Source organism: Vicugna pacos, chromosome 11 (genome assembly GCF_048564905.1).
Source record: "Vicugna pacos chromosome 11, VicPac4, whole genome shotgun sequence".
Taxonomy (NCBI): domain Eukaryota; kingdom Metazoa; phylum Chordata; class Mammalia; order Artiodactyla; family Camelidae; genus Vicugna; species Vicugna pacos.
This window is the reverse complement of record NC_132997.1, coordinates 89559157-89584692: the sequence shown is the minus strand read 5'-3', so window position 1 is coordinate 89584692 and position 25536 is coordinate 89559157. Positions and strand designations below refer to the sequence as shown.

Sequence of the window (25536 nt, the reverse complement as noted above, 5' to 3'; positions counted from 1 at the left end):
CACATTACAGGTGCTGCCAGCTGCGCACCTGTGTTGAAGGACTTGCTGAATACAGACATTTTGACTTCTTAATGGATGACCGTGAAATTGACAAACTGGGAGGGAGGAAATTGCATCTCTGAAAGCTTGTGGTCCATCATACTGCTGGAATGACTCAGCTTCTTTCCTGTAAGCCATAATTTCAGTTTCTTTTTCTAATGGAAAAAAATTGATTTTTTTTGGGTGCTTATTTCTGTCCTTATGGCCTACTGAAAATTTCCTTAAAAGGAAATAGAAAAGTTAGAAGGTTTAATTCAAAAATAGCTTTTAGGTGAAATAACTCTATCAATACTAAGATTTAGTCAGTGCTTTATAGTGGAACATTTCTAGACTTTAATTACCTGTGGATAAAGTCTACCATTTTGCTATGATAAAGGAAAATTTTCTTTCCTTTTGAGTACTTTTACCCATAATTGTTAAATGAAAGCAAATGTTAATTTCATAAGAAAGCATTAATATATGCTGTTTCCTTTATCAAATAAAATGTTTTTCTAAAATTTTGTATTTAAACCTTAAGTAAACAAAATTAGATTAATAATATAATGAATTTCTATGAAGTTAGCTTGAGAACTAGAAATTACTAGTAACAAAATTACCACTGTCTGTGTGTTCTTCCTTATCTCATTTTTTCTGTGTCTTTTTCAGAGGTCACTACTATCCTAAATTTTGTGTTTATCATTATCTTGCATTTCAGTTGTGTCATATATAAATATATATGTAAGTGAAATATGTATTTGTCTAAACAATAAATATATATTTGCCTAAACAATTTATTGTTCAGTCTTGCATGTGTTTGAACTTCATAAAATGATACATCATATAATCTTCTGAAATTTGCCCATAAATTTGATAACTTAGATGAAATGGACCAAATCTTTGAAAGACACCATCTTCCGAAAGTCACACAAGGAGAAATAGATATTGAACAAACCTATAGCTATTTTAAAGAAATTTCAGTTTGTATTTAGCTACATTTTTTTTTACTCTTCTGGTTCTCTTCATTCCTTCTTAATTCCGTCCTATGCTTCCACCTTGGGTCATTTTCTTTCTGCTTGTGGTATTCCTACTAGAGATGTGTGTACACATGTACTAGAAACAATTCTGTTAATTTTTATATGAGAGAAGAACTCTAGCCTTTTAGAGGATGGAAAGTGAACAAAACTCCATAGATGCCAAGAATAGAAAAGACTTAATGGATCACAGCAAGGCAATTTATTACTCATAGCACAGCAAACATCAGGATCGTCAAGCCGGTAGTCCTGTTCCTCATATCTCATTGGTCTCCAATGCTATTTCAGTATGGGCAGAATATGCTAGTCTCAGAGGCCAGTGTAAGTGTCAAAGGCTGTTAGATACCAGTAGTGGCCACAAGATTGTAGTAGAGGCCTGATAAAGTGTATGTGCCAGAAACAGGCAGCTGCTCACCAAGTTGGATCTTGACAGGAGCCACCATCCTTGTAGACCATTTCAACTTCTTTAGCTTATAAATGGAGGCCTGTGTTTTGAGCCCATTGGGTTATGTTGGTAAGGTTGCTGTGCCTAGTACAATGATGAAAGAGTGAATTCTGGCCACTTGGGGTGTCTCGGACTGATTGGTCACATTGTTCCATTCAGTCTTGTCTGGATGTAGGTTTGTATGGATTCCTATAAGCATACAACTGAATTCAGTTGGTAACAATCCACCATAAGCCTTTGGTTAGTTACATAAACTTTCTCAGTTTGTTTCCTCATCTGTAAAATGGATATATACTTACCAGTCTCAAAGATCTTTTGGAGAGATTAAAGGAAATGATGCATTCATCCATTCAACATAGGTTTTCTTCTCTCCCTTCCTACTTTGTTCCCTCCTAATGATAAACAACTGAAGTCATTTAAGGAAGATGTACTTATAAATTCCTTTCTGCCTTCTCAAGTAGAACTTTAATGGAAATATGAAGTTGACTGTAAAATTGCTGACTCATATCTTTTAAAGCTCAATTCTGTGTTTAAGAATTTGCTCTTAAAAATCTGTTTTTTGATTTATTTTAAGAACTGTACTTCTTCCACGGCTGAATACATTAACTTTTATTTAGTGTTTTAAGGTTAGGGAGAAAATGGTTTGGACTTTTATTCTTTTGCAATTTATTCTTCTCTTTTTTTAGGCATGCAGAGACAGTGATCAAATAAATACAGTTGATGATTCCTCCAAATTGGAGCCTTGTCCACCTAAATCATAACTTTAAAGATTTCCATGATTGCTCTACAGTGCCTGATTGTTCCAAATATCTAGTTATTCTTTCTCCTGAGGGCAAACTTGCCAGTGAAAAACTTGTTTTCCTTAAGGCAGACAGATCAGAAATTATATGACATTCCGAGTCTTTCCATCTTAGCTCCATTGTCTTCTGTCAAATGCATACTCTTTAGAATCTAACTTCCTTTAATACCTCTTTCTGATCAGCTGTTGGGGAAAAGCTGACATCCTTCCCCACTTTCCACTTGGAGAAAATCCTTTTGAAACTCACAACTCCTTTGCCAATTAAGGAAACCTATTCCTAGAGGTGAGGCATTTTATCTTTGTAACTGCATTCCTTCTTAAACTTTTGTAAAGGCTTTTGTGCTGGAGGAGTTTAAAATCTAATATGAAAAAATAAAATGAGAGGTAACTGAGGTGTGAGTATACCAACAAAAGCCCTAAGAACTTTTCTTCCACTAAAATAGAGCAATAAAGTCAGCACACTGAACACAACATGAATGACATTTCATATCTCTTAAATGAATAATAATGGATACTATGCAGTTACTTCCCGTTTGCCACTCTTTTCTCCAGAATCTTGTAAATCATTTTCACTTTAGTGCAGTAATGTGCAAACCCAGGCTCTATATGATCTTGGACGAATTAGCAAGGCGCAGTTTTTTTTCTGTTCCTTCCCAAAGTTAAATGCTTTTTGGATTCTGTGAATCAGAATTAATGCTGACTTCTTCCTAGAAGCCCCAGCTTTGAGCCAGAGATTCAGAATAACTGTGGATGCTTGAAAAAAATTTCTTAGTGACTTTCATTTCTCTTATCCAATATGACTGAGTAAGCTTAGTAATTTGTCACCTTATGTGAAATTATGGTTTGCATATGTTTATTTCTGCACAGTTTTTTGGGGGCAACCTTGAGAATTTCTGTTCCAGTGTATTTAATTTTTGTTGGTATTATCAGATCATGAGTTTGGGAATGGAATAGAGAGGTGAGTGAATGTTGGAGGAGTGGCATTCTTCCCAATAAACTCCTAGGAAAGACAGAAAGTTGAAGTGAAGAAAACTTGGGTCTTAGATCAGCAATGTAAGGATGTAACTCTATAGCAAATCAGTTCACTTCTTTCTACCCTAGCTGTCACTTTCGTAAATTAGCCATCACTTCTCCTTATAACTGGTTTCTCTGCCTTCTGTCTTGGCTCATTCAGTCTGTTTTCTTGTAGTACCCAAAGTTATCTTCCTAAAATACAAATTATCTTGTCAGTCTCTTGCTTAAAATCCTTCAATGTCTCTCCATTGCTCTCAGGAAGAATTCTCAGTTTTTAAACATGACTTACATAGGCTTAATGGTCTGGCCCCCTATCCACTTTATCTCCAGTTACTCCCCGTCTGCATGATCTAGTAATACTGATTATTATTGTTATTGTTTGTCATATGCTTCCAATTCTTTCTTTGATCTATTCTTTTCTAACTAATTTTTATTCTTCTTTCAGGTCCCAGCTGAGCCATTACTGCCTATGTCTTCCCTGACCATCCCCCACCAAGTGGAATTTAGGTTCCCTTTTAATGTGCCTCCCCCAGAACATTCCCATCACAGTGCATATCACGATGTGTGAGAATTGCCTCTAATTATTAGTTTGTATCCCATACTAGATTGGAAATTCCATGAGGGATCAGGCCATGCTTGTCTTGGTCACTATTGCACCCTCAGTGCCTAGCAGAATGCCTGGCATGAAGAAGATGCCCAGAATTTATTTGGTAAATAATTAAACGAATGAAGGAGCTGTCATTTAAATTACCAAGAGCCTTTCCCATCTGAATGCACAAATTATTCTGTGATTTGTACTGGAATCACTAGGACCCAGGAAACAAAACTCAGGGCAGGAATGGATAGTTGTGACTCATTGAATCTGAAACCTAGAGAGCCTCTATATGGCTTGTGAAATAGTGACTCTCAGGATGCAGAGTATCTACAGTGAAGCAATGCAGATTTCTAGATATTATGTTGCAACTTCAAGAAAAGGAGATCCTAGAATATTTTTACCAATCAGGGGAAGGGTAAGCGAAAAATAATAGAACAGTTCCATTTCTACCAATTTAAGATGTGTAAATTCAATTGACTATGCCTGTATTGTTTTATTTTAGAAAACACAAAAAGGTTTTTTTCTTTGTAAAACCCCTTTTTTTTTTTAAACTATGCCCTGGAGGTGTTGAGGAACTGAATCCTTGGAGGACTTCTGTATTTCTTAATTCCTCCTGTTGAGAGCCTTAGCTTTGACCAGGATGACTCCAAACTACAATAGTGCTGTCTGCCCATCCTCCCTTCAGACACGGGAGGGCAGTGCAAAAGCAGATTTATTTTCCCTGGACTTAATTTTTTCTCCCAAGGTGTCATAAAAACTTCTACTCTTGTCCTAACGTCTGTTGCATTTCCTGTTCCTAATCTCGTTTCCCTACTCTTCTCATTATCCCCACTCTTCTCATTATCCCCAACAGAAATGGCACAAATGACTGAAATTGAAATCCTTATAGTTCCCCCAAATATCTCAGAAATAAATTTATACATATCAAAGTTGTACAAAAGAGGAACTAAGATTTTTGGTGACTTCACTGTAATGAAGTGATTCTTAATTTTTTGGAAGTTGTGGATTATATGAGAACCTGATGTATGTTATGGATCCTTTCTCCAGAAATATGCACACACATGCTCACAATTTTACATACAATTTCAGAGGGTTCATGAACTATAGGTAAAGGCTTGAATATGTTTACTGAAGAACTCTCCTAAATTCTAAGATTCGGGTAGTGGGGGATGAGAAGTATTAGAGATTCTGACGCCTATGCATTAATGTTATTAAAAATGAAACAATTTTCCAAAACAAGCAACCAATCAGAGGAAGTGGCTGCCTATGTTACATTGCTGAGACCCCCCAAATCCCAGCTCTGATGACTGACCAGGGCCAAAACCTTCAGGACTTAAGTATGTGGAAAGATCATGGACTTTAGAGACTGACAGTACAGGGATCAGTCCCATTTCTATCACTAGCTATGTGATCTTGGGCCAATTTCTTAATCTCACTTTGCTCCAGTTTCCTCATATGTATGAAGAGAATAATAATATCCACTGAGGTGGATTGTTGAGTAATGCTGTTCGAGGAGCTAGCCTCATTCCTGGCACACAGTTGATTTCATTCCCTTCACTGATCACCATTTATAGGGCCATGAAACAAAAAGCGTCTCCCACTTCAAACTTGTAGTATCTCCTGCTTTGTACTTTTTATGATAAATTACTATTTATAATAAGTACTATTATAGGGTACTGAACATACACTTTCAAATCTGATTAAATTATAAAATATTTCACCAATGCAAAGTGTCAAGCATGAGCAAACTTCAAACAATTGGTAACAAGAGAATATAGCAAAATTTACTTTTAAAAGATAATTCACTAACTTTACTTAAATTGTGTAAAATACCATTTTAATAAATTGTATATTTTAAAAAAATTCGGGGGGGTAACTAGGTATTTATTTATTTATTTATTTATTTATTTATTTATTTATTTAAATGGAAGTACTGGGGATTGAACCCAGGACCTCATGCATGATAAGCATGTGTTCTCCCACTGAGCTATACCCTCCCCCCTGAAATTGTATTTTTATTCATGTAAGATAATTGCGTTTTATTGTTAAAGAAGGTAGGAAAAATATAAATAAAATGTTTTTAAATTGAAGTATCATCAGTTTACAGTGTGTCAATTTGTGGTGTACAGCCTAATGTTTCAGTCGTATATGTACATACACATATTCCTTTTCATATTCTTTTTCATTATAGGTTACTGTAAGATATTGAACATAGTTCCCTGTACTATGCAGTAGAAACTTGTTGTTTATTTTATGTATAGGAGTTAGTATCTGCAAATCTCAAACTCCCAATTTATCCCTTCTCACCCCTTTTCCTGGCTGGTAGCTATAAGTGTGTGTTCTGTGTGAGTCTGTTTCTGTTTTGTAAATAAGCTCATTTGTGTCACTTTTTTAGATTCCACATATAAGTGGTATCATATGGTATTTTACTTTCTCTTTGTGGCTTACTTCACTTAGTATGACGATCTCTAGGCCTATCCATTTTGCTGCAAATGGCATTATTTTGTTCTTTTTTTATGACTGAGTAGTATTCTATTATTTATTTATTTATATGTGTGTATACATATATATATATTTATATTTATATACCACAATTTCTTTATCCAGTCATCTGTTGATGGACATTTAGATTGTTTCCATGTCTTGGCAATTGTAAATAGTGCTACTGTGAACACTGAGGTGAATGTATCTTTTCGAATTAGAGCTTTCTCCAGATATATGCCCGGGAGTGGGGTTGCTGGATCATAGGGTTAAGTCTAGTTTTAGTTTTTTAAGGAATCTCCATACTGTTTTCCATAATGGCTTCACCAAACAATGTTCCCACCAGCAGTGTAGGAAGGGTTCCTTTTTCTCCACATCCTTTCCAGCATTTATCATTTGTGGACTTTTTAATGGCCATTCTGACTGGTGTGAGGGGATACCTCATTGTTGTTTTTGATTTGCATTTCTCTGATAATTAGTGATATTGAACATAAAATATTTTTAAAATAAAATAAAACAAATTTATATTTTAGTTCTGATTTCTCCAAACTTTTTTTGGAGAAATTTCGAATGTGATGTCAAGCACATGAGCAACCTGTTCCTTCCCCCAAAGAATCTGTTTCAGAATATGGAGACTTCCTTTTCACTATTAGAGATAGCTTTGAAAATACAAATGCCTCTTGGAATAGGGGACTTAAAACTCATGGTAAAAAATTAAATGACTGAAATTAAATTCTTGGCAATAATTCTGGTACAGAATTGAGGTACAGAAGGTGAGGGAAAGAAAAATGAGAGAGGAGAAATGCATAGAGGTGGAGAAAAGTGGAGAGCACAAGTCAATAGGGAACTCAAAAGGAAATCTGCACTGGCTGAGGTTTTAAACCAAAATCTGAAGTTTTGAAATTCTTTAGTTCTAGCAATAGGCTTTGATTTAAACAAGAAAAAAACCGGAATAGACACACAAAATGTACCTCGTGTATCCATTTAGTGGTAGTTTGCAGCTATTTAGCTAACATGCGTGGTATTGACTTCAGGGTCCATTATGGGCATCAACGCAGCAGCCTGGATTTTTTTTTTCTTTTTTTTTTTTTACAGTTTGATTTTCAAGATTTTCCCATAGCTTTTAGTACTGTTTTTTGGACTCATCTTCATTAAGGATTTTAAAAGCAGAGGTCTTTACTTACACTGAAAGTGCTACTTTTCCTAGCATCATAGTTCCTTGCTAATGGGTTTCTGAATACCACTTTCATTATTTAATTTTTATAGAACTCTACTTCCTTTATTAATACATTTGCCTTTGTAATACATACAATCTGTTGGCTACATATTGCTAGGCGTTGAATATTTTTCCTGTTTACCATTAATAAAAAATGGTTGCTGATTCATTTGCTTTGCAGAATAAATCGCTAACCTCGTCCATGACCAACAGAAAAATGGCATGTATTATCTCCTAGCTGTTTCTCTCTGATCTCTCTCTTTTCCTCTTATACTAGTGAAGATATAATGTTCTTTGGTTATGGAGAGGCAACAAGCGTAATGGACTTTACGAATTTAATAGTAATCATTTACTTAATAATGGTAACATTCATAACACTGACAGTTTACTGAAGACCTTCACTTATAATATCTTTTTGTTTGACTCCTGAAAGGTTGTCCTAATTATTATCCCATTTTACAAATGTGACCTACACAAGTTCATAATTAGTAAGTGACTGAGGCCACCCCTTTTCTTTCCTTTAATCAGGCTCAAGTCTTTTCTATCTTAAGACCCCAAATCCCTTTCTTGTCCCCAAAGGGTTTTAGCTACAACACTTTTCTCTTCCCCTAGAGCTAAGCTTCTTGAGAATGGCCAGTATTCCTTTTCCTATTTCCTCATGTCCCATTCATTCTTCAGCTCACTGAAATCCAAGGCTGGTGTCCACCACTGTGGACTGACTTGGTGAAGGTCATAGCAACCTCCTGGGTACTAAGTACAATGAGTACTTTTCAGTCCCCTTTGACTTAAGTCCTCTGTACTATTTGACATTATTGGTTATTCCTGCCTTCTCACAATTCTTCCCCTGGTGTCTGAGACAGCACCCTCCCTCTTTGGGTTTTCTCCTGACTCGCTCAGTCTTCAGGTCTCTTCAGCAACTCCTCTTTTTGTGCTTTTTCCTTCAATAATGAGATGCCTCAGAATTGCAGCTTCCACTCACCCTTCTCTCTTTTTTCTTCCCTTTTCTTCTCATCCCAGAGCAATTTTATCCATTTCTTACTGTTTCCACTATAGATAGATGACTCTTTTTAACTATGAGAAATGTTTTCAAACATAAACAAAAGTAGAGATAATCGTTCGATTAATGCCCTTGGACCCATCACTCAGCTGCAGCAGTTACTGACGTTTTGCACATCTTATCATTTCACTTGTAATATGTCAAATCCATTTTGTAAGGGCTTTTAAAAATCATAACCACCATGCCATTTTTAGTACCTACACAGAATTAACAGTAATTACTTAATGTCATCTAATACTTCCTGAACTTCTACTATTGTCTCAAAGATACCTTTCTGTAGTTGCTTTGTTTGAATCCAGATTCAAATGAGTTGATGATTCTTAAATGAGTCACCATTTCTAATCCTGCCAAGTCAGGCCTCTCTCTTCAGCTCTAAACCCAGGTATCCAGCTGACCTTTGATCCCTTCATTTGGAGACCTCAAGGGTATTTCAGACTCTGTCTCTAACTTAACTTCCTTTGTCTCGAAAAGCTGATCCTCATCTTGTACTTCCTCTTTCGTAAATGGCATTACTTGTCCACCCAGTTGTACATGCCAGAACACTTCCTATATCTAATATGTTACTCTCAATTCTATCTCCTAAGTATCTTTTCAGTCCATCTTTCCATCCTCCCTGCCATCTTAGTTTAGGCCATACCATACTTTTCCCCCTTGATTTTTGCAACAGCCTCTCAAATGTTCCCCTATTTCTAGTCCTGCCTCCTCCAAATATTTTTTCCATTATAGCCAAGGATCTTTCTAAAGTGTAAATCTGGTCACATCACTCCCCAACTTAAAGCTCTTCAATAGCTGCCCGTTGCTTTCAGGATAAATTTTAACATACAAGGCTTTCAAAACCCAGTGCTTGCTAACATCTCCAGCCCCATTTCTTCTGATGCTGTAAGCTCTAGCCATACATTCCTCTGTTGTTCTGTGCCCTTTCTCATCTTGGGTGTGTGCATTTGATGTTCCTTCTACCCACAGTGCTCTTCTGTTTCCTCTTCCAACCCTTTCTTCGCTGATTTAAGTCCAATAGTCCGACTTGTTTTTACATCTTTACTTAAACACTTTTGGGAAGTCTCCCTTCATGCCCCAAGCCTGAGTGAGTACCTGCTCTTAGGATGCTTGGGGTACCTGGGGTACTCAGTTCTATCTTCTTTTGTAACATTTACTTCACAGATTTATAATTGCTTATTTGATATCTTACTTGTGGTTATAGTCTAAGTGTCAAGCATAGTGTCTGTTATCAGGCAAATGCTCATTGAATATTAGTTGAATGAACATGGCAATGGTTCTTCCAAGTCCCAAATTCTTTCTAGTTATAACACTAGTTTCTTAGTTTTATAGATATTGTGCAGTAGCCATTGCTCTAGCTTCTAGGCCTTACAAAATTCAGTTACATTTCCAGAAAATAGTAGAAACATTTTGAAACACTACCTTGAAAAAAGGTGAAGTTTATAAACTTGTTCTTTTCTTAGGGCCTTCACTCACCTTGGAATATTTTCACCTGGTTGATTCCTTGTCATTTAAGTGTAAATATCAGAAGGGCATTTCCTGACCACACTGTCAAATGTAATCACACAATTACTGTTGTGTGTCCTAGTTTTAATTCTCTGCATAGCACTTATTGTTGTTTCTTTATTCTTTTGTCTCTGTCTCTCTCCCCAGAGGTGACAGGGGACCTTGTCCATCCTATTTATTGCCTTATAGTAGATACTGTATAAATACATGTTGAATTAATCAAAAATGAATGAATGAATGAATGAATGAATGAATGACTGCTATAGACACATGTTGAATTAATCAAAAATGAATGAATGAATGAATGAATGAATGAATGACTGCTATAGACATTGAGGTGATACACTCTTAGGACTGATGAGGGAAAATGACAAGCTTATTTCCTAGGGGATAATGTTTTTCCAAAGTAAACAAACCCTCCATAGATCCTGTTATTAGTTAGACATGAGATCTTGTGTATAACCTTTTTCTGTGCTCTTCCTAATTTTCCTTTTCTTAAGGGTATGTGGAGAGCTGTTTGATGGACCACCTTGCTTAAATGAGGTGATAGGTGTATGCTAATATTAGCAGAACCAAAGGTGAAGCAAGCTCTGGGAGAGGTGTAAATGAATGAGAAAAGTAATCAGGGAACCTTCTGAAAGAAACCTTTTAGCAAAAGAGAGAGTCAATAGTTTTTATATGTCAGCTTTAGAAAACCTTTTTGCAGAGGCCACCATTGAGTATGATGTTGTGGTTTTTTTTTTTTTTCATAAATGAACTCTAACTTGTTGAAGAAGTTCCCTTCTATCCCTAGGATATTGGAGATCGATCTATCTATCTATCTATCTATCTATCTATCTATCTATCTATCTATCTATGTATATTATCATGAAAAGGTATTGGATTTTGTCAGATATTTTCTCTGTACGTATTGAGATAATTATGTGGTTTCGTCTCGTCATTCTATTAATACGATGCGTTACATCGTTTGATTTTCATGTTGAATCATGCTTGTATTCCTGGGATAAATTTCATTCCACCATGGTGTATAATCCTTTTAACATGTTGCTGAATTTAGTATTCTAGTATTTTGTTGAGAATTTTTGCTTCTTTGTATTCACAAAAGATATTCATCAATAGTTTTCTTTGCTTGTGATGTCTTTGTCTAGCTTGGTATCAAGATAATGCTGGCCTCATGGAACGAGTCAGGATGTGTTCGCTATTCTATTTCTTTTAAGAGTTTGAGAAAAGTTGGTGTTAAATTCATTTTTAAAAGTTTGGTAGAACTAACCAATGACGTCATGTAATCCTGGGCATTTATTTGCTAGGCAATTTGTGATTTCTGTTTTGATTTCTTGTTATATGCTTGTTCAAATTATCTGTTTCTTCTTAGTTTTGATAGTTTGTATATTTCTAGGAATTTTTCCATTTCATCCTGGTTACCTAATTTTTTGGCATACAACAATTCATTGTGTAATTTTTTTATTTCTGTAAGTTCAGTGATAATGTCTTTATTTCTGACTTTAGTAATTGAGTGTTTTCTGTTCTTTCCATAGTCGTTCTACCTAAAGTTTGTTAATTTTGTTGATTTTTAAAAAGTAATTAACTTCAGGTTTTATTGTTTCTTCCTATTGTTTTTCTAGTTGTCTATTTTTATCACTACTATAATCTTTACTGTTTCCTAAGTTTTGCTAGCCCTGGGTTTCATTTGCTTTTCTTTTTCTAGTTCATCCCTAATGATGTATAGTTAGAGTACCAGTTTGAGATGTCTTATTTTTAAATGTAGGCGTTGACAGCTATAAATTTCCCTTGTAGCACTGCTTTTGCTACATCCTATGCATTTTGTTATATCATATTTTCATTTCCATTTATCTAAAAATATTTCTAATTACCCTTGTAATTTCTACTTTGACCTACTGGTTCTTTAACCCCATATTATATTTTTAATAGCTGTAGTAATATCCTGTTTCATTCCTGAAATTGATGACTTAACGTTTTTTCTCTTTCTCAGTCTTGCATAGAGGTTTATTAATCATATTGATATTTTAAAATGAAGCAGCTTTTTGTTTTATTGATATTCTCTCTCTTGTTTTCCTGTTTTCAATTTCATTTATTTCTGCTTTTAATGTAATTATTTTCTTCCTTCTGTTTACTTTGGATTTACTTTGCTCTTTTTTGTATTTTCTTCAGATAGTAATTTAAATTATTGATTTGGGAACTTTTTTTTTTCTAATGTTAGCTTTTAGCATTGTAAATGTCTCTGTACTACCTTAGCTGTGTCCTACATATTTTGTTAAGTTGTTTTTTAATACAGAAAAAATTTTAAGATATCTGTTATCATGGAATGTTTAGTAACTAGGCAAACAGCCCCTAGTTTCCTCAATTGTGGCCCTTCTCCTTTATAACTCTCTTAAATTATAGTACCTGGAACATAGAATTCTGGATTGGTCTGGCCATTGAATAATAGAACCAGAATGCCTGTTCACTCCTTTGTTTGTTTATTAACTTGTTAATTAATTCATTCAATAAACATTCACTGAATTCCCATAGTAGGCATTATACTGGTTAGGAATATAGAGATCATTAAGATGGACATATTCCCTCTTCTCATGGTTCTGCATAACAGAGAAGAGAAATATTTAAACAAATAAATTCAAATATCTTCTATAGTAAAGAAAATCTACTGCCATTAACGCAGCGCTAGGTTAAAATGCCGCTAGATTCCTCCCCCCCAACAAGTTCTTCCATTTTCTACCCTATTTTCAGAATCTCTGCTTGTCTTTAACCAAGGCTGATGTAAAACATATCTGTAATCTACAGGCTAAACCGATTCTTAAAGCTGACTTCTTTCTGATTGGTTAGGGCTGTGGTTAAATATTTTGAATATTGTCCCTGCAAGTATCTCTGTCCCTTTTATGGACCATTCTTCTGGCTTACATTCTGAGCCCATAATAGAGTAGCACCTTAGACTTGGATAGAATGATCAACTTTTTAAGAGTTCTTCTGTCATTTAAGCCTTTTGATTCCCACCAAAATGCTTACAAACTGCAGTTGACAGATGAGGAAATGGTGATTCAGAGAGTCTAAGTGACTTTCCAGTTGGGAAAATTAAAAAAAAAATGTATACAAGTTTCTGACCTCCCACCTAAGGCCTTTACTCTTGCCTCAATCTCACTGCCTCTTCATAGCTGACCATTAAATATATTTTAAAAAGGGGAAAATCCAATTGTATAATAGACCTGCCTGTATGAAGCATGATTTTTAGTAGTAATAGTTGGGTATTACCTGGCATGCATATGTTAGGTTTACAGTAAAGAATGCCTACTTTTTATTAACTGTCCTCTTGGATATATTAGTGACTGTCACACCTGAATTATAACAAAGAAGCACTAGAGAAAATTCAATGTGGGCGGCAAAATTCTTTGAAGAATAACTAGTTATAATTGGGGAGTCTGAACACATTTCAGACTTGCACATTTAATATGCAGTATGGTTAATTGCACTGTAATTACAGTATTTTAGAATGCCATGCGAAGTGTTTAATCCTTTTCAGGTTTGCCCTCCAATCAGTAGTCTGCCTTCATTTTCCAGATTGATGAAGTCTGCCTCAGAGAAGGGGGTAGGTAACAAGATTGTGTCGACGTGTCTAATCAACTGGGAAAGTTGTAAAATGAATCTTTCCTATCTGGAATTTGTATTTAATCATAGTTATGTTCTCTTTATGAATGACTCCTGATTAGTTAGTTGTAAGAATGTGAAAACAATAAAAGGTTTTGTTTACCCAGGTGAGTTATGCTAGAGTCATTGTTTGGATCTGATTGAGTTGATGGGGTATTTACATTACCTCAACACATAGATCCACTTCATCTTATTCACAATGTTAATTATATGCTCTAAGAGTTACTGTCATGCACTTATTTGTATTTATTACTAGGGTTTATTTCTACATGTGGTGATTGTATGGTTCCCTTCGACTGGACTGTGCCTCTTTTATTTCCTAAAAAATAAACGGCATTTCCTAAAAACTAAAAAACTCAAAGATTGAAAAAAATTTTTTTAATTAAAAAAATATGCAAAAAAATGAAAAGGCATCTCTACTCATAGAAACCTGATCTTCAATAGTTTGTTTACTCTGATTTGATGACATCTAATTCAAGGAAGGCAACTCAGTTGTTTCAGAGAATTGGTTAAGACTAGTCCATTGAGCTGACTTTTAGTCATTTTTTACCTTCATGTATTTGAATATACTTTTTCAGTGTCTGAGTTTCTTTCTTTGCATATCCCCTGCAACCTGCAATTCATCTTTCAAGATCTGCCTTGAAATTCTATTCTTCAAGGAAGTGTACCCTAATTCTACCAAAAAGAGTGAATCATTGCCTCCTTTATCTCATTTACTGTATCTGAACACTAATACCATTACAGCCCCATCACATTGTACAGGTTTCCCCTGCACTGTTAGAAAGTAGAGCATTCCAATGAAACCTTTCCTAAGCTGAAATAGTATAAGGTGAAGAAGCAATTACCTTAGGACACATCTTGCTAACGGATGCACAAAATAAATTGAAATAAAGCACGGATGCTCACAGAATTCAAAGCTGTGGCAACTTGATACTGAGATGCTGAGTATAGTTCCCAGGGAAGGAGCTTGGCGGTGCCACTCTCGCAGCTCCTCAGGGCTTGCTGCAAAACAAACACTGACACTATTTTTACTTCTTCTTTTTGTAAAAGTGACAACAGGTACTAATGTAGATCTTCTGTAAAAGTGAAGTGTTGTAAAGCAAACTTTCGAAAAGCAGGAGATTCCTGTATTGCAACTATCTTTTGCTATGTTTGTTATAATTAACAGATTGGTTTGAGAGTGACAGCCGTATTACATTCATTTCTCTTATCACCCAAATCTAACAGTGTCTGGTGCATAGCAGGTACTTAATAATTTCTCAGTGTTGAATGTTATATTCTTTTTAAAATCTTTTTTTTCATATTTAAAGATGATTTTTTAGAACAGTTTTATGTTCACAGAAAAATTGAAAGGGAAGTACAGAGATTTCTCATGTTTTTGCTATCCCAACATAGGCATAGCCTCCCCAATTATCAATATCTTACACCAAAGTGGAATATTTGTTATAGCTAATGAATTGTACCTTGACACATTGTAATCACCCAAAGTCCATAGTCTATATTATGGTTCATTCTTGGTGTTGTACTTTATATGGGTTTGGACAAATGTATAATGACATGGATCCATTATTATGGTATACAGTATCATTCACTGCCCTAGATTTGTTTTTTTAATTGTGATATAATTGACATATGTTACTTTCAGGTATACAACGTAATGGTTCAATATTTGTACATATTGCAAAATAGTCATCACAGTAAATCTAGTTAACATCCATTACCGTACATAGTTACAAAATTTTATTTTTTAAATAATTTTTGAGATATAATTTACATAGCATAAAATCACTCTTTTAAAGTGTACAATTAAGTGATTTCTAATATATTCAAAAAGTTGTGCAAATGTCACCACTATCTAATTTCAGAGCACTTTCATCACTACAAAAAAAAACCCAAAAAACTCATTCCTCATTCCCTCCTTCCTCCAGCCTTTGGTAACCACCAATCTAATTTTGGTCTCTGATTTGCCATTACTAGACATTTTATATAAATGGAATCACACAATATGTATCTTCTTAGCATAATGTTTTTAAGGTTATCCATGTTATGTTATGTACCGTACTCCATTCCTGTCCAAATACTATTCCATTGTATGGACATATATTTTGTTTATTCATTTACCAATTGATGGAAATTTGTATTGCTTTTACCTTTTGACTGTTATGAATAATGCTGCTATGAACAGTCATATATCAGTTTTTTTGTGTGGGTGTGTGTTTTTAATTATATTGAGTATATACACAGGATTGGGATTTCTGGGTCATATGGTAACTCTGTTTAACTTTTTGAAGGACTGCCAAATTATTTTCCAAAATGGCTACACCATTTTGCATTCTTATTGGCAATGTATGAGTGTCCCAATTTCTCCGCATTTCCCCCAACTCTTATTATTGTCTGTCTTATTGATTATAGCCATCTTAGTGGTGTATAAAGTGGTATCGTGGTTTTGATTTGCATTTACCTTGTGACTGATGATTTCACACACCTTTTCATGTGGTTATGGTTTTTTTTTGACTTTTTTTGATAGGATATTCCTACATGTAGATTTTTTGCATTCTGTTTGGCATTCTCTCAGTTTCTATAGTTTAGTATTTGTCATTAATTTTGGAAAATTTTCAGTCGTTAGTACTTCAAATATTTCTCTCTTCTCCTGGTATTTCAATTACGTGTATATTAAACCTTTTGTAATTGTCCCACACTTCTTGGATATAGTGTTTCTTTTTTCCCCCCATTCTTTTTCTCTTTGCTTTTCAGTTTGGGATGTTTTTTGTTGACATATCTTCAGGCTCATTGATTCTTTTCTCATTTGTGTCCAGTTTGTCCATGAGCCCGTTAAAGGCATCCTTCATTTCTGTTATAATATTTTTTATTTCTAGCATTTCTTTTTGAATCTTTGAGTTTCTGTCTCTGTGCTTACATTGCCCATCTGTTCTTACATGCTGTCTACATTTTTCATTAGGTCTTTTAGCAGATTAATCATGGTTATTTTAAATTCCTGGTCTGAAATTTCTAAAAATGTGCCATTTCTGAGTCCAGTTCTGATGATTACTCTGTCTCTTTAAGCCAGGTTTTTTGTCTTTTAGTATGCCTTGTACTTTTTTGTTGAAACCCACACTTGATGTATTGGGTAAAAATAACTGATGTAAAGAGGCCTTTACAGTGAGGTTTTATTTTTATCTGACTAGGAATTAGGCTGTGTATACTGTTTGTTGTTATGATTTCAATCTTCTTAAATTTGTTAAAACTTGTTTTGTGGCTGAAAGTATGATCCATCCTGGAGAATGTTCTGTGTACACTTCAGAAGAATGTATATTCTGTTGCTGTTAGATGGATGTTCTGTACATGTCACTTAGGGCCATTTGGTCTAAAGTATAGTTCAAATACAACGTTTCTTTATTGATTTTCTTTTTGGATGATCTGTCCATTGTTGACAGTGGGGTATTGAAGTCCCCTGCTATTATTGTATTGCTGTCTGTTTCTCCAAATTTGTTGGTATTTGCTTTATATATTTAGGTGTTCTGAAGTTGGATGCATATATACACACACACACACACACACACACACACACACACAATTTTATATATCCTTTTGATGAACTGATGCCTTTAGAATTATATAATGACCTTTTTAGTCTCTTGGTACAGTATTTGAGTTGAACTCTGTTTTTGTCTGATATAAAATCTGTCCCATCTTCCCATCCCCATTCTATAGTAACCACCATTTTAATCTCTGTTTTTATGAGCTTGTCAACCAATATTTCTTTAATTAAGCTTTCTGCCCCTTTCTCTCTCTTTTTTCCTGAGACTCCCTTATTAGTTATCATGAGTGTTTCCTGTAAATCCTATAGGCTTTCTTCATTCCTTTTTACTCTCTTTTCTTTTTTCTCCTCTTACTGATGATTTCAAGTGATGTGTCACAGATTCTTTCCTTTGCTTGATCAAATCTGTTGTTGATGCTCTCACTACATTTTTCATTTCATTCATTGTATCTTTCAGCTTCAGAATTTATTTTTATATGATTTCTGTCTCACTGTTAAACTTCTCCTTTTGTTCAAGCATTGTTTTCTTGGCTTCATTATGTTCTCTTATAAAGCTCACTGAGCTCACTTAAAAATTATTTTGAATTCTTTGTCAAGCAATCTGTAGATCTCCATTTCTTTAGGGTTGGTTAAAGAGCTTTATTAATTTCCTTGGTATCATGTTTTCCTGATTCTTTGTGATCTGTGTAGCTTTATGTTGATGTCTGTGCATTTGAAGAAGCAAAGACTTCTTCCTGTCTTACAGACTACTTTTGACAGGTAAAGACTTTCTCCTGCCATGTTCCCAGACTGATCGGACTGCCTCCAGGATCTCAGTCAGGTAAGGCTGGAGCTGGGTCATGTGTCTGTTGTCGTGTCCTACAGTTGGGTTGATGGTTGGTAGGCCTGGTTCCTGCTGGATTCTCAGGTGGACAGAACTATCTCTGAGACCATGCATGAGCAGAGCTGGAGTCAGGTCATCAGGCTGTGTCCAGGGTCCACAGTTGAGTTTGCAGACAGCAGGCCTGTTCCCAGGGCACAGACATGTGTGGCTCCTACAGGGTCTCTGAGTGGGATCCTGCTGGGTCCTTGTCTGGGCAGGACTGCTTCTAAGACGACTGCAGAATGGAGCTGGAGCTGGGTCAAGGGGCTGCTTCTGGGTCTCCAATCAAGATCAAGGTCAGCAAACCTGCCATGGGGCTTGGACAGGCAGGACTTCTTTCAGACTATGAAAGAGTGGGGCTGGAACCAAATCTTTTGGTCTGCGAGTGGGACCACATTTGGTGAGTCTGCCATCAGGGTGCAGGCCTACCTTTTCAAAGCAGCTCTCCTTGGTTTGTGTCACCTCCTACCTGGATTCAAAAGGTACTTTTGTCTGTGGATGGTTGCCAGATTGTTGTTTGTGTAGGGCAGTGTGAACTGGGAACCTCCTGTTCTACCATCTTGCTTCATCACCAACAACCTTTTTCATTCAGTATTCCAAATATGTTTCCCCACTGTGTTTGGCCTCCATGGTTTATGGTAAGAAATCAGCCATTAATTTTACTGAGATTCCTTGTATATGATACGTTGCTTCTCTCTTGCTGCTTTCAAGATTTCCTTTCTGTCTTTGTGTTTTAACAGTTTGATTGTGGTGTGTCTGGGTGTGGATGTCTGAGTTGATCCTACTAGGAATCTGATGAGCTTCTTGGATATCTAGATTGATTTTTCTCATAAAATTTGGAAAGTTTTCAGCAATTATTTTTTCAAATACTCTTCCTGCCCCTTTCTCTCCTTCCCTTCTAGGGTCTCATTATGTATGTTGTTATACTTGACTGTATCCTACAGGTCTCTGAAATTCTGCTCATTCTCCTTCACTTTTTTTTTCTCTTTGTCTTCAGACTACTGGAGAATTTGACCTGTTTTCAAGTTCTCTGATTCTTTCTTCTAACAGTCTGAATCTGCTGTTGAGTGCTTCTAGTGAATTTTAAATTTCAGTTGTACTTTTCATCTCCTGAATTTCTATTTGGTTATTTTAATAAGTTCTCTTATTTATATTCTGTATTTGGTGATGCATACTTCCCATACTTTTCTCTAGACATAGTTTCCTATAGTTTTTGAACATATTTTAAATAGCTGATTGAAAGTCTTTGTCTAGTAAGTTCAATATCCGAGTTTCCTCAGGGAAAATTTCTGTTGTCCACTTTCCCACCCCTACCCCCCCTATATGGGCCATACTTTTGTGCTTCTTAACTGTATTGTAATTCTTGAAATCTAGACATTTTAAATAACATAATGTGTCAACTCTGGAAAAAGATCTCTCCTTTCCCTTAAAGCTTGTTATTGTTGCTGTTTGTAGTAGTAGTAGTTGTTGATGTATAATTCTGAGTAGGTTGTAGTTTTTGTTGTGTGTGTTCATTGAAGTCTTTGCTTGGTTAGTTTATTGGTCAGCTAATGACTGGACAGAGATTTACTTAAGTGAGTTGAACCAGTAAGTCTTCTAGCTTTTGCCTAGAGTCTCTTTGTGTATATTGGAACATGCCTTTAGTGTTCGGGTAGGCTGTTTACAACCCTACCTTAGCTTTCAGTTCCTACTTATGCAAAGCCTCAAAGTCAGCCAAAGGTGATACCTAAGGTCTTTTCCAGTCTTTCTTGGTCATGTGCATTGCCCTCTGCAGCACATAGCCTTCTAGAGTCCTAGGAATTTGTCAGAGCTTTGTAATGACCACTATGAACTTCTCATTGCCTAGCTTTCCCTTTTAAGTGTTTTCGTCAACTTGCTGGCTACTGTAACTATTTCTACTTCCTCAGGCATCTGTAATATTAAACAATTGCTGCTGATTGTTTTCTACAGTTTCCCCTGTGGCAGAGGCTGTTCACAATGGGCAAGTTCTGAGGCAGGTCAAATAAAAATAAGTGTTGTGAGCCAAGTAACTGGCAAACTGATGATGGTTATCTGGGAAGGGGCTATGGAGGAGCTACAACTCCATTCTGCCCTTGTAGAGACTGCTAGGCTGCTAGTTTTCACTGTCATTGTAGAGTTGTTGATTTTCAAGGCTACTGGAGTTGAGATGAAATACAATTCTCCTTACCTTGAGTGTGGGTTGGATTTAGTGACTTGTGTCAAAAGAAAAGAAGATGGAAACATTTAAAAACTAACTTTACAGTGGAGAAACCTAGTGGACAGCACTTTAACCAAGTGATCAAGAATGATCAAAGTTTAACATCAACAGGGATAAGTTATGTTGATATCTTATACCCAGTGATATGATGCAATGAGAATGACACTTTACCTCTGTGCTAGTTTTCCTAAAACCTGTAATTCCAGTGTAATAATGGGAAAACATGAGAAAAACGGAAATTGAGGGACATTTTTCAAAATACCTGTCCAGTACTCTTCAAACTGTTGAGATCATAGAAAATATGGAAAGACTGAGAAACTGTCACAGATCAGAGAGGATTAAGCCATGATGGCTACAAGTATCATAGTATCCTAGACTGGATCCTAGTACAGAAAAAGAGCATTAATGGAAAAACTAGTAAAATCCAAATTAAATCTATAGTTTGGCTAAGGGTATCATGCCAGTGTTAATTTGTTAGTTTTGACAAATATACTTTGGTTATGTACCAGCAGGCTATAGATACATAGGAAGGATCTATAGGAACCTCAGTATACTCTGTACTGTCTGCAACTTTTCTGTAAATGTAAAATTATTTCAGAATAAAAAGTTAAAAATCAGTTGGCATTCATCATATTGACATATTAAAAATAAAAACCTGTGTGATCATCCCAGTAGATTTCAGAAAAAAGGCATTCAAAAATATCTAACACCAATTCATGATGAAAACTTAAACTAGAAATAGAAGCGAACTTCTTCAGTCTGATAAAGGGATCTTAAAATCCTGTATCTAACAGCACACTTAATGATGAAAGACAAATGTTTTCACCCCTTAAGACTGTTTATAAGCATGTAAGAGATGTCTCCTCTCACCACTTTTATTGAACATCATACTGAACATCCTAGCCAGTGCAATAAGGAGAGGGGGAAGTATAATCTGGAAGATGTTAAACTGTATTTATTCACAAATGATGTAATAATAATGTCAGTTCTGCTACACAAGAAGATAAAGTTATAGACAGTATATGACAATAGAATATATACAGAAGCTACTAAAACTAATAAATGAGCTTTCCAAAGTCACAGGATATGGAGCAATATGAAAAATCAATTATATGTCTATATAATAGCAACCAACAACTAGGAACTGAAAGTTTAAAATGGTTACTAGCTTCCTATCTTTGTTTTGTGTTTATCACTAACAAAGTTTTTGAGTATTCTGCTCTACCTCATTTTTCTCATAAGATGCATGGTTTTTACTGTGCAACTTGGCACAGCATGTTGATTTTTAATAACATATATGTCATGTGTAGCAGAACTGACTATAACTTCTTTCTCTGACAGTGAGAAGCCTACCTACCATTATCTACAGTTTATTTACTTATTTATTCAATCCTAGCATGCATGTTGAGTAGTTTCAGAATTGCTAACCCATTCTCCAGAGGCAGATTTGTCAACTAGGATAGTGTTTGTGTACAGTTCATTTTATCTTTAATGTTACAGTAACCAGTCAATCAAAATATTGTTCTCCAAAGTTACTTAGCCCAGCTCCTTCTCACTCCATGCCCTTTAGTGAGGTAATGTCATACACTGGTAATACAGTTAGACTTATTTAGCTCTTACACTTCAGTATTTGATCCATTTTGAGGTAATTCGCATATATTGTAAGGTAAGGGTCCAACTTCATTCTTTCTGCATGTAGAGATCCAGTTTCCCCAGCACCAGTTGTTGAAAAGATTGTCCTTTCCCCCACCCCTGTCAAAAATCAATTGACCATAAATGTGAGGATTTATTTTGGGCTCTCTTTTCTATTCTATTGATTGGTATGTCTGTCCTTATGCCAGTACCACATTGTTTTATTTGCTGTAACTTTGTAGTAAGTTTTCAGTTGGAAGGTATGAGTCTGCCAATTTTATTTTTCTTTTTCAAAATTGTTTTTGCTATTTAGGGCTCCTTGCAATTCCATATGAATTTGAGGATCAGCTTTCCATTGCAATGAACAAGGTTATGAACAATGGCATTGAATCCATAGATTGCTTTGGGAATTACTGATGTCTTGAAGGTGTTAAGTCTTCCTATCCAGGAACACCAGATATCTTTCCATTATTCAGGTATTGTAAAATTTCTTTCGGCAGCGTTTTGTAATTTTCAGCATACAAATTTCCCGTTTCTTTGGTTAGAGTTATTCCTATGTATTTAATTATTTAAGATACTATTACAGATGGAATTGTTTTCCTAATTTCCTTTTGATTATTCATTGCTTGTATATAGAAACACAACTGATTTTTGTGTTTTGATAGTGTACTTGGTAATTTTGCTGAATTTGTTAACTCTATTAGCTTTCTTGTGGGTGGTTTTTTGTTTGTTATTGTTCTATTAATGTGATGTATTACATTGATTTTTCTTATGTTGAACCACTTGGTCATGTTGTGTAATCCCTGAAATGTGCTGTTGGATTAGTTGCCAGTATTTAGTTGTGGGCTGTTGTATCTGTATTCACAAGAGTTATTGGTCTATAATTTTCTTTTCTTATGATGTCTTTATCCGGCTTTGACATCACAGTAATGCTAACTTCATAGCATGAATTAGGAAGCGTTCTCTAATTTTCTGTTTTTTGAGAGTTTAGAAGGATTGGTGTTAATTTTCTTTGAATATTTGGTAGAATTCACCAGTGAAGGCACCTGGTCCTGGACTTTTCTTTTTTCGAAGGCTTTTGATCACTGACTCTATCCCTTTCTTGTTGTGAGTCTATTGAGATTTTCTGTTTCTTAAGGCAGTCTACGTAATTTGTGTGTTTCTAGGAATTTGTCCATTTAAAATAGGTTTCCTAATTTATTAGTGTGCAGTTATTCATACTATTTTCTTATAATCCTTTTTATTTTTGTATTATTGGTAGTAATGTCTCCACTTTCACTTCTGATTTTAGTTATTTGCATCATCTCTATTTAGTTTAGCTGAAGGTTTGTCAATTTTGTTGATACTTTCAAAAAAATAACTTTTGATTTCATTGATTCTATTGTTTTTCTATTGTGTATTATTGTATTTATCTTCACTTTAATCTTCATTTCTTTCCTTTCACTAACTTTGGGTTTATTTTGATCTTCTTTTTCTATTTTCTCAAGGTGTAAAGTTAACCATTTACAGCTATAAATTTTCCTCTGAGCACTGCCTTCATTGCCTCCCATGAGTTTTGGTATGTTGTGTTTTTGTTGTTAATCTCCTCTAAGTGTTTTCTGATTTCCCTTGTGATTTCTTCTTTGAATCTTTGGTTATTGAAGAGGGTGTTGTTTAATATTTATATATTTGTGAATTTTCCAGATTTCCTTCTATTATTGATTTCTAATGTCATTCCATTATGGTTGAAGAAGACACTTTGTATGATTATGATTTTAATCTTTTAAAATTTCTTGAGACTAATTTTTTGTTGGCTGGAGTGTTCTGTATGTGTCTGTTACATCTACTTGGTTTATGGTGGTGTTTAAGCCCTCTCTATCCTTACTACTCTTTTATCTAAATTTTGTATACATTATTGAAAGGAGGTATTGTAGTCTCCAACTATTATTGTTGATATGTTTCTCCCTTCAGTTCTGTCAATGTTTGCTTTGTGTATTTTAGTTTTAGTGTGTGTTTGCTATTTATATGTTTATAATTGTTATATATTCTTGATGAATCGATGCTTTTGTGAATATATAATGTCTCTTGTAACAGGTTTTAACTGAAATTCTGTTTTGTCGATATTAGTGTGGCCACACCAGTTCTCTTTTGGTTACTATTTGCATGGAATATTTTTTCACTGTTTAACTTTCAACCTATTTGTATCTTTTATATTACTGAGTGTTGTATTTTGTTGTAATCCTTTAATGATTACCACATTAAATAATAAGTCTGCCATCACTTTTATTGTTGTTCTCCTGTGTGTAATATGTATTTTTCTTTGGCTATTTTCAAGACCTGAATGTTATATTTAGTTTTTAATAGTTTGACTATGATATGCCTAGATGGTCCTTGAATTCCTGCTGCATTATATATAGACAAATTCTAGTAACAGCTCCAATATCTAAGACTGAGAATGGCTAAGTATTCACTGATATAATGGAGTGGCATTGAGTTAATATGTAGATTGTGTTGGTATAAGATGAAGTATGTATGAAATAATGTTTAATAAAAGGTAGAATTATTATATATAAAGATTTGAAAAGGAAAAATATTTGTTTATATAAGAAACTTATAAATTTAACAGACTTATGAAAGTAGTGTATTAAAGTGAAAGTTTTCTTCCTCTGAAAACCTCTTTTTTTATAACAGCTTTATTGAGATATAATTCACATACCACAAAATTCTCCCATGCAAAGTATACACTTAAAGTATACAATCTAATGGCTTTAAATATATGCACAATTCAACCATCACCACAATCAATTTTAGAAAAATTTTATCACCTCCACAAGAAACACCACACCTGCTAGCAGCCACTTACCCTTTTCCCTCAGTGCAGACAACCACTAATCAACTGTCTCGCTCTCTGTGGATTTGCCTACTCTGGACATTCTAGGTATATGCAATCATACAATGTCTGATGTTTTTTGACTGGCTTTTTTACTTAGCACAATGTTTTCAAAGTTCATCCATGGTAGAGCATGTACCAGTACTTTATTTCTTTTTTTATTAAATAATGTCCCAATGTTATCATTTTTATATCATACTTAATATTATAATAAATAGCTCTGTACGTAAAGCCTTTTAGGGTAGATTCCCTAATATGCAATTAGTTGATCAAAGGAAATGAAACTTTTTTTCCTGTTGTATTTCAATCTTATTTATCTATATGCCTCAAAAGATTACATAAATAATGTGGTTTTACTTTAATCTCCTGGAAACAGAAACAAACATTAAAGAGAAAACCCTTTACAGGGAGGGTATAGCTCAGTGGTAGAGTGTGTGCCTAGCACATGCAAGGTCCTGGGTTCAATCCCCAGTACTGCCATTAAAATAAATAAATAAACTTAAAAAAAAAAGAAAACCCTTTGACCATTGCTCTCTCCCACTCCACTCCTCACCCCTCGGGCCTTTTCCTCTACTTTCTACTCCTAGAGGCAGCCATTATCCTG

At 34.9% G+C, this 25536-nt stretch overlaps 1 protein-coding gene and 1 non-coding gene across 3 annotated transcripts in view; one reads left to right on the top strand and one right to left on the bottom strand.

The window, feature by feature from the left end:
- Positions 1–25536, top strand: part of SHTN1 (shootin 1) — a 145308-nt gene that overhangs the window by 28402 nt on the left and 91370 nt on the right. The gene's annotated exons all lie outside the window — the stretch shown is intronic.
- Positions 5828–5900, bottom strand: TRNAD-AUC (transfer RNA aspartic acid (anticodon AUC)). The gene has a single exon. It is a non-coding gene; the product is annotated as a tRNA-Asp (tRNA).